This window comes from Silene latifolia, chromosome Y (assembly GCF_048544455.1).
Source record: "Silene latifolia isolate original U9 population chromosome Y, ASM4854445v1, whole genome shotgun sequence".
NCBI lineage: Eukaryota > Viridiplantae > Streptophyta > Magnoliopsida > Caryophyllales > Caryophyllaceae > Silene > Silene latifolia.
Genome location: NC_133538.1, coordinates 171376072 through 171389615, shown reverse-complemented (window position 1 = coordinate 171389615; position 13544 = coordinate 171376072).

Sequence of the window (13544 nt, the reverse complement as noted above, 5' to 3'; positions counted from 1 at the left end):
ATTCCGGTGGTTTGTATATGATTTCTAATTTAAACGAATACTTAGTTAGTGAGTAATATCCATAACAAATAATATGGCTTTTATTTAATGTAATGCTGCAAGTAATAGGTAAGGTGTCTTGTAATTTGCGACGGTGAACTTCGGGGACGAAGTTCCTTTTTAGAGGGGAAGAGTAATGTCGCGAAATGAAAAGGCTGTTTTTGAATTATGTTTTGCTTGTTTATAATGTTTTGATGGTTAATTATAAAATTTCCTGAAGTATAAGTGGTTACTTTAGTTCTTTAAAGTGAATGTGATTGTATGTTTCAAGAGACGGTCATGAAGAAATAGTTATGGTGCGATGAATCGTAATTGAATCACGTTGTCGAGTAACATAGTGGCATTAGTTGTACCACATGAAAGTTAATGTGAGACATGTTCCAGATTGATAGTTTGATAGTTGTTACCATATGTTGGGTGATCGTGGGTGGTGATTCGCATTGCGAGTTTGATGTTTTATATAATATATAGAGTAACGGTTGACGGTGATAATGTGTGTATGATAGTAGTAAGAGTCGTTACGATTAAAGCGTAGACAGTGATGATGATGACATGGGGGGATGGTATTCCCGGGGAGTTATGACTTGAATAGGAAGAATGTTAATGTCGTGTTTTCCCGTGTCTTGTGTGTTGAGATAGGTGAGTTGAACTTCGGGGATGAAGTTATTTTAAGGGGGGAAGACTGTAATACCCGCCTTTTTGAAACCCTTTGACCAGCTTTGACTGACCTTGAGAGCAGGAATAGTCTTAGAAAGGCGTGCCAAGTTATCATGGGTTACGAGTTGGGAGTGGTACTCGAAAGAGTAGAGGCTACTCGATCGAGTAGCTTAGTTACTCGATCGAGTAGAGGGCCACTCGATCGAGTATGTTGGGTACTCGATCGAGTATCGAGTTTTCAGCGAGGGTTTTTAGTCGCGTTTTGTTAAATGCGCAAATCATTTCCGCCTCATTCTTCCCATCCATCAGTCGCCTCTTTCCCTTCCCTTCACCACAAAACCTCCATGGAAGCCCCTTTGAAGGTCTTTGTGCCTTAGGAGAGCGTAGCTTGAGTCGGGTAGTGGTCTTTTGTCGGGTTTCTCCTTATAGGTATGTCATAACCATCATCACTATTCCCATCGTGGCTTTTAGGGTTTGATTGGTAGTAATAGATGGTCGTATTGTCCTTATAGGCTTTGCTTGGTTGCTGATTATGGCATGTGTCGGCATGGATTGGTTGCGGTTGCTTAAAGGTAGGTTTGCCTATTCAGTTTCTGTAGATAGTCTAGTGTGTCGATCGTTGTATCGTTATTGTTGATATTGTGATTGTGATTGTGATTTTTTGTCTGTGGTTCTCGAGATGCGTTCTCGGCTGAGTGGAGTCACTTGCGGGAGTGGCTTCACGCCCTAGTTTCGCCCTTCGTGGAACCCACCACGGAAGGGGATGTGCACATTAATGGGACATGTTTATCGCTCGATATGATGAGCGGGGCTTAGGTGGGAACGGCTGCGGTCCCCCACCGGGCTGGTGGCTGGTCCAAAGTGGACGATCGGTGACGGAGATGGAGTGGAGTGCCTGATTGTGACCGATTGTCTTGTGTTGTTTTGATAGTTGTTGGTAACTTTGGTGTGTCTTATCTCAGTACCGACCTTGTGTGGTTGTCTTGTTTGTTTATGTGTCTGCCGTGATCCCCTATGGTGAGCAGTCTGTCTTAGCAGGTGTTGATGTGGTTGCTAGTCAAGTCAGGGGCGGGGATGAGTCGCCACGAGAGTTAATAGTTATAGCAAGTAGACTTTGAGTTGTATCTTTTATACCGTAGTCGGATAAATCACTTGTAAAGTAACGTAATAGTTCTTTTATCGGCATTTGATCATTACTATCCTCGGGCAACCGAGATGGTAACGCCTTTATATGCTAAGGAAGGCCTAGTTAAGGCTCCTCTGTATATGGGGGTGTTACAAAAATACTAAGAGGGCCAAACGTGATTGTGTCTCATAATCATGTTGATTAATTTTATCTTAATCGTAATTTAAAATATGAATCGTAAGTGGTTAATTAATGCATGAATAGACGAGTCAACACAATTCTATTTATAAAAAATAAAGTTTAAAAGGTAAGCATAAAGTATGCCGAGAGGAGACGGGGCACCGAAATTAAAGAATTAAGTGTGTATGTATGTATGTATGTATGTATGTATGTATGTATGTATGTATGTATGTATGTATGTATGTATGTATGTATGTATGTATGTATGTATGTATGTATGTATGTATGTATGTATGTATGTATGTATGTATGTGTGTATGTATGTATGTATGTATGTATGTAATGTATGTATGTATGTGTGTATGTGTGTGTATGTATGTGTATGTATGTATGTATGTATATGTATGTATAATTTATAATAATTCGATACACATTATTAGTTTATTACCTTCGTCTAACAAATTTAGTTAATATATTTAATTTCTAAATATTAATAACAATCCCGTGAATTTTCACGGGTGTTAAACTAGTGTAATACTACGGTTTTATGTGTCTTGGGGTACTCTATCGAGTAGGGCTTACTCTGTCGAGTAAGTTGGATTTTATTCAAAACAGTAGTCTGCCTGTACGGTACTCGATCGAGTAAGTCTGGCACTCGATCGAGTAAGGGTCACTCGATCGAGTACGTGACTTACTCGATCGAGTAAGTCGGTTATCGGGTGATTTGCGATGGGTTTGTTAATAATGCGGATTAATAAATAATGTTTCGTCATCTTTTTCCTAAAACACTTTTACAAACCTAAAAGCACAAAAAGGAGAAGATCTAAGTTACGTTGCTTCATCGCATCGCATTATTAGCAAATCCCGGAGCTAGAGGTGTCGGTTTTCATTGTTCTTTATACCGTTGTGATCCTTGCGTCGTGGGTAAGTTCTACATATCATTTATATAGCATTTGGTTAATGTTGGTTAAACCCTAATTTGGGGATTTGGGGGTTTTTATGATTATATGGTTAAGGTAGTGATTATATGTATGTGTGTATAGGAGGAGGCTTTGTTGAGGAGATATTCTGAGTAGCTGCTTAGTCTGATTTCGTGATTGTTTTCCAGGTAGGGTTTCCCTACTCGGTATTAAGTACATGAGTGTGTGGTGGTTTTATTGTGATTATTGATTAATTATATTGCTGGTGATTGTGACGGTTGTTGGTTTATATCGTTGATTGTTGTTGTTGTATAACTGTCTGTGATATTCGGGGCGCGTCCTTGGCTGAGTGGAGTCACTTGCAGGAGTGGCTTCACGCCCTTGGTTTGCCTCCTGTGGAACCCGCCACATGAGGGATGTGCACATTAAGGAAACTTGGGTTATTCGCTCAGTGGTTGATGAACGGGGATTTGGTGGGTACAGCTGCGGTCCCCCACTGGCGGTGTGGAGTACTTGTTGCGATGGGTACTCTGGTAGGACTACACACTTTAGTGTGTAGTCAGTTGTGTGGAGATTGATTATTGAGACCGGAGGCTAATGTGTTGTTGAGTTGTTTAGCATTTGTTTCACTGTGGTTTGTATCGTGTAATTAGTACTGACCCCGTTTAATTGATTTAAAAATTGTGGTGATCCATTCGGGGATGGTGAGCAGTTATTGAGCAGGTATGATTTGACGCATATGGGATAGCTGGGATGAGTCATCACGTGGTAGTTAGAAGAGTCTTCCGCTGTGTCAGACGATGTCTTTTAGTTGTGACAGTTTTATTAGTAGACAGTTTTGGAATTGATGTATTTCAGTTAACAGTTTTGGGATTTGAACATGTAATCGCTTAAACCATTTCTACTTTTAAATTATGTTTCTTCTTTGTCTTATGATTATCATTGCCTCGGGTAACCGAGATGGTGACGTTCTTATACCTAAGTGGTCCTGGTAAGGCACTTGGAGTATGGGGGTGTCACAACTAGTGTTACTTTAAAGAGTAGCAAGTGTTACCTCGACTAATAACATATAAAATTAGAGTTAGCTTATAATATAAGTATGTAACTATTGTTGCACTACTGAATAACTAAAGTTACTTCATACCACAACTCGTGTGATTCATAACCATACACACAATATAGGTTCGAATTACAAATAATCTAATTCTTTATTCTAAATTATTACGGTAAGGATGTACATGTAATAATGTGATAGCACACCCTCAATGCAAAACGCTTAACCTGAGCTTCCTATAAATGGAAAAAGGGGAATAATAATGTGTTGCAAACTTATAAAAATGTATATTTATCAATGTATAAATAGAGTTGAAAAAGTAATCTTACAGTATATATGGTTATTGGACAATCACTTTTGTTTCCTTTGTAATTCTCCAATATGTTCAATAAATAGAGGCCATTATCTATTTCATCAGAAGTTAGGTTTGATTTTGGGATAAACACTTCGGGAGTCCACAAAATACTTGTCGATCTTGGCAACTTTGGTTTAAGAATAGGATGAGCTTTTCTTTCTGTATGAACAAAAGAGAAATTAGTCTTTCTTAGCACAGGTATAAACAAAACTTATTTTGTGAGGTACAACACACTATCTAGGAATCATGTAAGGTATTATACTGTCAAAACAGACACTAGCTACGAAATTGCACCAGTTGAACCATACATCTGTGAGATCCCTGAAAAAAAATCTCCTTTTTTAAAATATAGTAGATAATGTGGAGTCGCCATTAGGTTTTATAAAAAAACATACGAAAATAAAGTTAACGGAAAAGGCCCCTTTTGATCCCTGATATGGGGACTGCTCCGTCACTCCGGTCTGAACCAAAGATTGCGGATTCGGGGGTAAAGGTACGATCAGGGAAGGTGTTAGGCACCCGGATCGCCCATCGAACTGACGGCCTCTACTATTTATTTGTAATATTATATATTTGACGATTTTAATAAAAGAAAAGGTTAATTATACAATTTTATACATAAGACGATATAAATCTGAGACAAGGACAAATTAACTTGGTTAGTAAATACAATAAAATAGACAAAATAAATAAAAGACAAAAGAAAAGAATTAAAGAAAAAAAAGAAAGAGTAAAGAAAAACTTATTTGATGTCGTTACCCTAAGGCCTATCTTGATGTTTGACTATTAATGAATTTCGACTTTGTCGTTAATTATTGGCTCTTATGCGCTTATATGGAAACTGGGACAATTTATTGTAGGTTTTGATTTGAAACTGGAATAGACATTTGAGACGGATGATTTGTGAAGGTATTAAATTATTGGGACTTGAATTGAATGACGATATTTTTGACTGTGTGTCTCGTGTTTTATTTGTGTCGTCTGTTTGTCCTCTTTTTAAACATGATCAGTTGACCATCTATTTATACAGAGTAGTTTCCTATATTCTTAGAAGTAGGGATGTCAGTGGGGCGGGTTTTGGCGGGTCTCGCTCCGCACCCGCCTCACTTAGGGCGGGCGCGGGTAATGATTTGACGGGTCATGGGACGGGGACGGGTTTCAAAAGTATCATTCGTCGCGGGTCGTGGGGCGGGGATGGGTATCACATGAAACCCGCCCCATACCCACCCCGCCCGCCCCGCTCCGCATGTCCCCGCTCCGCTTATACCCGCCTCACTCATCTCCAAATCACAAACCCACCTATAATAAGTAGTAGTAATTATACTATAATAATAAAAGAAAATTATAACAAGAGGATAAAAAGCCCAAACCAATGATACTTGGTAAGAATGCTAACGGAGCTTTAGATGATTTGAGGGAACAATGAGTGAAGCTTTGTTAATTTGATCAAGCAGCTTTGTTTACTTTGGACATGCGTTTCATTGTTTGTAAAACTCTTTCATGGTTTTAAAAACTTGTGTACTAGTTAATTGAATGTATATTTTGCGAAAACTTATTTGTATAAGTAGTACGACTAGTATATTTTAGATTTTAGATTTATTTTTAAAAATTGTTTATGAGGAGATAGGTAATTTGGCGGGTCAACGTGTCCCCGCGGGGCGGGGACGGGTTTGAAAAGTTCAACCCGCCGCGGGTCGCGGGGCGGGTGTGGGTACGCATTATAGACTCGCGGGGCGGGTGCGGGTTACCCCCCCTCCGCACCCACCCCGCCCCATTGACATCCCTACTTAGAAGCTTGATCAAATTAGAATACTAATCTTTTGACATGCTGGCATACCCTTCCCTTAGTTTTGCAATAGAACTCTATTTCCTTCTTTTTTATCCAAATCCATATTTTGTTCTATCGGTCTTTCTTTGTGAACTCTTTGTTTGTGCTCTCCAATCCATGTCCAATTTTGACTTATATGGCCATAGTACGTGTATCTCAATTCCGTTTCTTCATGAAAGCTATGGGCTTTTATTTAAAGTATCGAACCCAACTTGAATTAGCTAATAATGGTTATGTATGTGACGTCCATTCTCATACAGTCCAGTAAATTAATTAATTCTCCTCTGTTTTGTATTGGTTTTGTGCCAATAACATATTCTTTATAATATTGCTTTCGGATTTTATAAAATGGTTAATGATATGAAATGGATCAAAGTGACTTGAATGAATATGGGCTTTTGGGCCATTTTATGTGGTTTATCGGAAAATAAGCGTAAAGAGCCATTTAGTTATAACATTGTCAATTTTCATTTAGTCATTTAATTTTAGCCTCATCATCGGGTACCCTTAAGGCTAGGTAGACATTTTGAGGTGTCTACAGAAGCCCTCACTTTGACCGAGTCTGAGTAAGACGAAGGTCAAAGTAGTCCGGTCGGGACAGATAAAGGATAAGAAACATACCTGGGCCTCTTATTTACCTGTCTGAAGTAGCTGGAAACTGGGACTGGCTTAGCAAAACTTTGTTTTACTAATCTGGAATGAAGCTGGAACTGGTGCAATGAAACTTTGTTTTGTTGGTTTCAAACTGTCAGAGTGAAACTTTGTTTCACTGGTATAGCCAAACTTTGTTCAGCTGGTCTGGAACTGGCATGACAAAACTTTGTTTTGTCAATCTGGAATGGAGCTGGTAAAACTTTGTTTCACCATTCTGGAAACGGTCATGGCAAAACTTTGTTTCGCCGGCCTGGAATCTGGTAAAGCAAAACTTTGTTTTGCTGGTCTGGAATCTGGAATAGCCAAACTTTGTTTAGCTTAAGGGTGAACCTGCAAAATTTGATTTCACAAGCTCGATTGCGTGTTAGGGCCCGCCGACCGAGGAATTCAAAATTTTATTTTGAAATGGGATTAGAATGTAAAATTTGATTTTACAAACTAGGATTTGCAAAATTTTATTTCGCAAAAGGCTAAGTTCAGAAAATTTTATTTTAAGAACTCAAATGCATGTCAAGGCCCTGCCGACCAAGGAATTTCAAAATTTTATTTTGAAAAAGGATGGATAAGATCGTAAAATTTTATTTTACAAACTTAGATACGTGTCAGGGCCCGCCGACCGATAAGTTTGAAAATTGCAAAATTTTCTTTCGCAAAAAGAGCAAGTTCAAAAAATTTTATTTTAAGAACTCAAATGCATGTTAGGGCTTGTCGACCAGTTGAAAATCGCAAAATTTTATTTCACAAGAAGAGAAGTTCAGAAAATTTTATTTTAAGAACTCAAATGCATGTCAGGGCCTGCCAACCAAGTTTAATTTGAAAATTGCAAAATTTTATTTCGCAAAATGGAAAGTTCAGAAAATTTTATTTTAAGAACTTCAAATGCATGTCAGGGCCTGCCGACCAATTGAGAATTTTATTTCGAAAAATCTAGATTTGAAAATCGCAAAATTTTATTTCACGAAATGGCTGGAGATTTGCAAAATTTTATTTCGCATAAAGATTAGCTTAGAATTTTTTTATTGATTTTGAAACTCGCAAAATTTTATTTTACGAAAAGATGAGACTTTTTGAGAAAGCCCCCACTTTGGATGAATCTGGAAGACGAATGACAAAGTAGTCAATCGAAGCAGTTAGTGACAAATATATGACACATAAATTGCAAATGCATGTCCTGGATATGATGCATGTATGAGTAATGCAAAAATGGAGTTTTTTTTTGAAAATATTTGAATTGAGATTCTTTTTTGAAAATATTTTGAAAAAGATGGGGTCTGACCCAAATGTGATCTAAGTAGAAAGATTGAACATTATTACTCTGGAAATATCTCTGGTGTGGAGAATATTTATCATTTTTACTTGAACTGTTAATTTGAGTTATATTTTAATGAGTTTTGCCCTCTTTAAAGTAAAAAGCTCTACTTATTAAGCAAAACTAATAGCATAGAAACAAAATACTTATGTGACCTTTTAAAATTAGTGTACATCCCCCGAATTTTTAGATGCTGAACGAGGGTGATAAATGGAATAGAGTAGAAGGTTCTATGGTGTTAGAAGACACTGGAGATTTGTGTGCCTCTCTCACTCACCTAAATGAATGAAAGGATCGTCCCAATAGGAATGGAGATATTATAACTGTGGATTTGACTCGTCTGAGAAATGAAAATGACTACTCTGCAATTTGATTTGAATTGCAGTTTTGACTGGAATTTTTATTGTCTTTTTTTACTGGAACTTTTTGTGTCTTGTGAATCTTGAGACTTTTGACATTGAATTCGATTGCAACTTTGGCATTTAAGTTTTTTTTTTTTTTACACTGGATTTGTATCTCTTTGAGATCATAATTTTTCTCTTTGAATATTCGAGAGTCTTCAAACGGGATTTGGATCTATTTGAACTTGTATCGGTACTTAGACTCATATTTTAATTTCATTCTAAGGGACTTGTGGTCACCTATCTTGTTTTAAGGGCATGGAGTGTGCGCTCCCGTGTTTTATTTGGTAAGTTTAAGCACGGGTGTACTAGGAATATGGTTTTAATATTTTTGGGCTAGTTTTCTAGCCTCAATGGAAATGGATGACAATATTTGCTAAAAATGGTCGATCATATGAGTTTGTGCTCATCTAGTGGTCATTTGAGATATGAAAAATTGACAAACTTGATAAATAGAGAGTTCTACTCATTTAAACTAGTAGTCACATGAAGTATGAATCAAGTATGAAAAATTAACGAATCAAGTAGAAAGATGGAATCTCCAAACCTATAGGTCACCTAGTTAGAGACACGACGATCAAGGAATTATCACACCACAGAGATGGAAAAGATGGTCTAGTGCACGCCCTCGTTTAGGCTGACTCTAAGAGGTCGACTGATCTACACTAAAAAGATACAATCTAAAGTATTTCAAGTCTATTCTACTAGTTAAGGGTAAAAAGTAGAACAAGTGACTAATAAAAATGACATATGCTCTTTGTTTCATTTTTTTATGTACTCAAGAAGGACTAGGATGGTCCTAACTTAATTAGACACATATGTAAACTCGTTTTTTTTTTAGGTAATGTCAGGAACACTCGTATGAGATTATATGACTATAAGAGTGATTTTTCTTGGTCTATTGACATGTTTATTCTTACTCTTAGTTTTTTTTTATATATATGCAACTGAGAAAGGACTTGGATGGTCCTAATTTAATTAAATTTTGATGGAAACTACATGTGAGTTGGTATTGTCTAGTCTTCTTGTACCCTCTTTTGTTCCCAAGCTAGAGTGGCTATTAAAATTAGGGTCTCGTTTACTCCTCCCTACCCCGGATCAGGACATCGTAGCTTTTAGAAAAACATTTTATTTCTTTTTATTGCAGACAGGACTTGTATGGAGTAATGTATTGAATGTACATGTATATGATGCTAGCTAAGACCTGAATGTGAGAATCTATTTTTTTTTACATGTTCTGCAATACTCTCCTCAGCACAACAATAATGATGTTGTACTAAACCTACTATATGCAAATGCAGGCCTATATGAGACACCGTCTAAGAATGGAACTTACTATGTGAAGTGCGTGTGTCGAACTACCTTGGATGCTGAATGTTGTACACTGGATTCAATGATGCAGGTACTGATATATATTTTTGACATTTCATGTACAGGACGGGACGGACACGCTGACGGACTAACGCTGACACTCTGAACTACTGAATGTCAAAACCTGTGCCATGTTCTATGATGCTTCTCTAAATGATCAGACTACGTGCATAAGCATGCCCTTACTGAAGAATGTAATGGTGTATGGACAGATGATGATATGAGACATGAGATCTAATTCAAATGATATGGAGACTGATAGATGTTCACTGGGATGCGGTCACATGCAGATTGCTTACTATATTTACAAAAGGAAACCTTAAATGTGTAGGGACTCAATGCAGGGATGGACTGACGGACAAACTGATGGGGTGTAATATGCTATGACAGTGACGGATGCATATGCATGATGCAAGTATGTTTAGAAAAAGACGATCCTAATGTGATATCTCAGTATGGTGACTCTAACTCATGATCAATTGCAAATGTTTTGGACTTTTTATTAATATACGAAGCTCAAAGGACTGGCTATTACAGCTCGGGGTATATTTGTTTTTTTTTAATTAATTATGGTTATGGGAAAGATATATCATACAAAGATAAATTACACGACCCAAAAAAAATAAATCAAGCAGGACACATCAAAACATGACCTAGACAAAGGTTCTACGGGATCCATGGTTAGGTTTGTGGGTATGAAATTGGGTACTCACAACATTAAAATATCCGAGGGTATCTCTCGCTTTTGTGCTCCCCAGTCATATGGACCAGACGAGTTGCCAAAACGCGACGTCATGAGGTGAAAAATATGTGTAAGGCCTAGTCGGTCGAATGGACCTTCTAAGTATACAACATACTTTTCCGAGGGTGAATTAGGGTAGCTTAAGATGGCATAATATTGACTTACGGAGAGCCTATGCCTTTTTTGTCTTATATACATATAATATAAAAATAAATAGAAAAATAAATAAAAGGTAAACATATGAACTCGTAGAAGACTATCAGACATTAGATCAATCAGACACAAAAATTTTAATAGTATGCACTCACAGAATTAGATTCATAATTTATTGTGCATGCCAAAAGTTACCCACGACATATATTAATTACAATAGGCTCTTATTGACAAGTTATGCAAATTACCGCGTATATCAACTATAAATTTCAGAAGTCTAACTGATTTTTAATCAATATATATGACGAGCAGTGAAGTTATGTTCTAATAGCCGCCAACTTACGGAGTACGTAAATTAAAAAAAAAGTCAAATATATAAAATTATAAATAAATTTCAAGTCTTACCCTCTAACTCCCCAGCGGAGTCGCCACTGTGAGATCCCTGAAAAAAAATCTCCTTTTTTAAAATATAGTAGATAATGTGGAGTCGCTAGTAGGTTTTATAAAAAAAACATACAAAAATAAAGTTAACGGAAAAGGCCCCTTTTGATCCCTGATATGGGGACTGATCCGTCACTCCAGTCTGAACGAAAGATTGCGGATTCTGGGGTAAAGGTACGATCAGGGAAGGTGTTAGGCACCCGGATCGCCCATCAAACTGACGACCTCTACTATTTATTTGTAATATTATATATTTGAGGATTTTAATAAAAGAAAAGGTTAATTATACAATTTTATACATAAGACGATATAAATCTGAGACAAAGACAAATTAACTTGGTTAGTAAATACAATAAAATAGACAAAATAAATAAAAGACAAAAGAAAAGAATTAAAGAAAAAAGAAAGAGTAAAGAAAAACTTATTTGATGTCGGTACCCTCAGGCCTATCTGGATGTTTGACTATTAATGAATTTCGGCTTTGTCGTTAATTATTGGCTCTTATACGCTTATATGAAAACTGGGACAATTTATTGTAGGTTTTGATTTGAAACTAGAATAGAATATTTGAGACGGATGATTTGTGAAGGTATTAAATTATTGGGACTTGAATTGAATGACGATATTTTTGACTGTGTGTCTCGTGTTTTATTTGTGCCGTCTGTTTGTCCTCTTTTTAAACATGATCAGTTGACCATCTATTTATACATAGTAGTTTCCTATATTCTTAGAAGCTTGATCAAATTAGAATACTAATCTTTTGACATGCTGGCATACCCTTCCCTTAGTTTTGCAATAGAACTTTATTTCCTTCTTTTCTATCCAAATCCATATTTTGTTCTATCGGTCTTTCTTTGGTACGGAAACAACATATATGAACTCTTTGTTTGTGCTCTCCAATCCATGTCCAATTTTGACTTATATGGCTGTTGGAATATGTGTCCTCCGACAATAATACGATCACGACTGTTGATCATGATGATCACATGTTTAAATTTCATTATAAAGAATACAATTGGGAAGTAATTTTTACTGTCAACTGATCAACATATATCAGTAATGATTGGCTGACTAGAGTTTGACATTCGTCGTGCGGACGGTGGTGATCAGTTGATCCCCTAGGTCATACCTATAGGGCAACACTCTTAATTGATCATTTAATTAATCGTATAACGTTACGAGTTAATTAAATTACTTGAAAATTGACGGACGATTTTGGAAGTAAAATTTACGTATCACATTGGAATTTGATTAAATGAGATACGGTCTGAGTAATCGAATTGTATCATTACTCAGATGAAATTACTGTTTAAAGAAACAATTGAATTTGAATGAATTATTATAAATACAATTTGTTGTGATTTATAATTGGTAAAATATTTTGGCACAAGTAATTATGAATTACTAAGTCGTTTTTGTATATGACGTATTTTAATAATACGTTGATTTTTAATATGTTAAAAATACATAACAATTTTATGTGACATATGACATGTGACATATTGACAAATTTGACAAAATAAAATGGGTTCCAGTTTAATGTGTGTGCCGAAATTAGGGGAAGAATTAGGCTAATATTGTGTTGTTTAAATTAGTGGAGAACATGATGATTGCCCTATTTTTCTAGCCATGCATACATATTGCTCATTGTGAAGAACAACTAGGGCATGCATTTGCTCCCTTCCTTTCCCCATCCACCCGGTTTTTAAGAGGAGAAAAACCATGACTTTTTCTCATCTTTTTACCATATACATACATTTAGTTAGTGTATGAATTATTTATTTATTCATTAATCTAAAATTTGAGTTTTAGAGAGATAAAAAGGCTTCCTTCTTCCTCCTCCCATAAAACCGAAAATATTAAGTGTCTATAATATTTTTGGGTCATTTTTCTACAAAATTAATATTATCTAGTATTCATAGTATTAATTTTATTAAGAGTGAGCTTTGGGTATAAAGCTTTGGGAGAGATCCTATACTTGGATCTTAGTTCTTCCATTAAAGGAAAGCACAAGAACAAGAGAGAAAGGTGATCTCTCTTGTGCCCATATTAACCAAATTTCCAATGTAAGAACAATGTTTCTTCCTTATTTTGTTTAAATGTTTGCATGCATAAGATCATTCTTTAATTTTATGACAAATTAAATTTAAACATATATGAGTATGTTAAGTATATAGATCTACTTTTCCTTCAATCGGTATCAAGAGCCATGGTTGTTTGCATGCAAATCGGTTAAAAGTTTTTCCGAGTTATAAAGATTAATATATAAAACTTGTATAATTATTGTTATTATGATATATCACGAAATTAATTC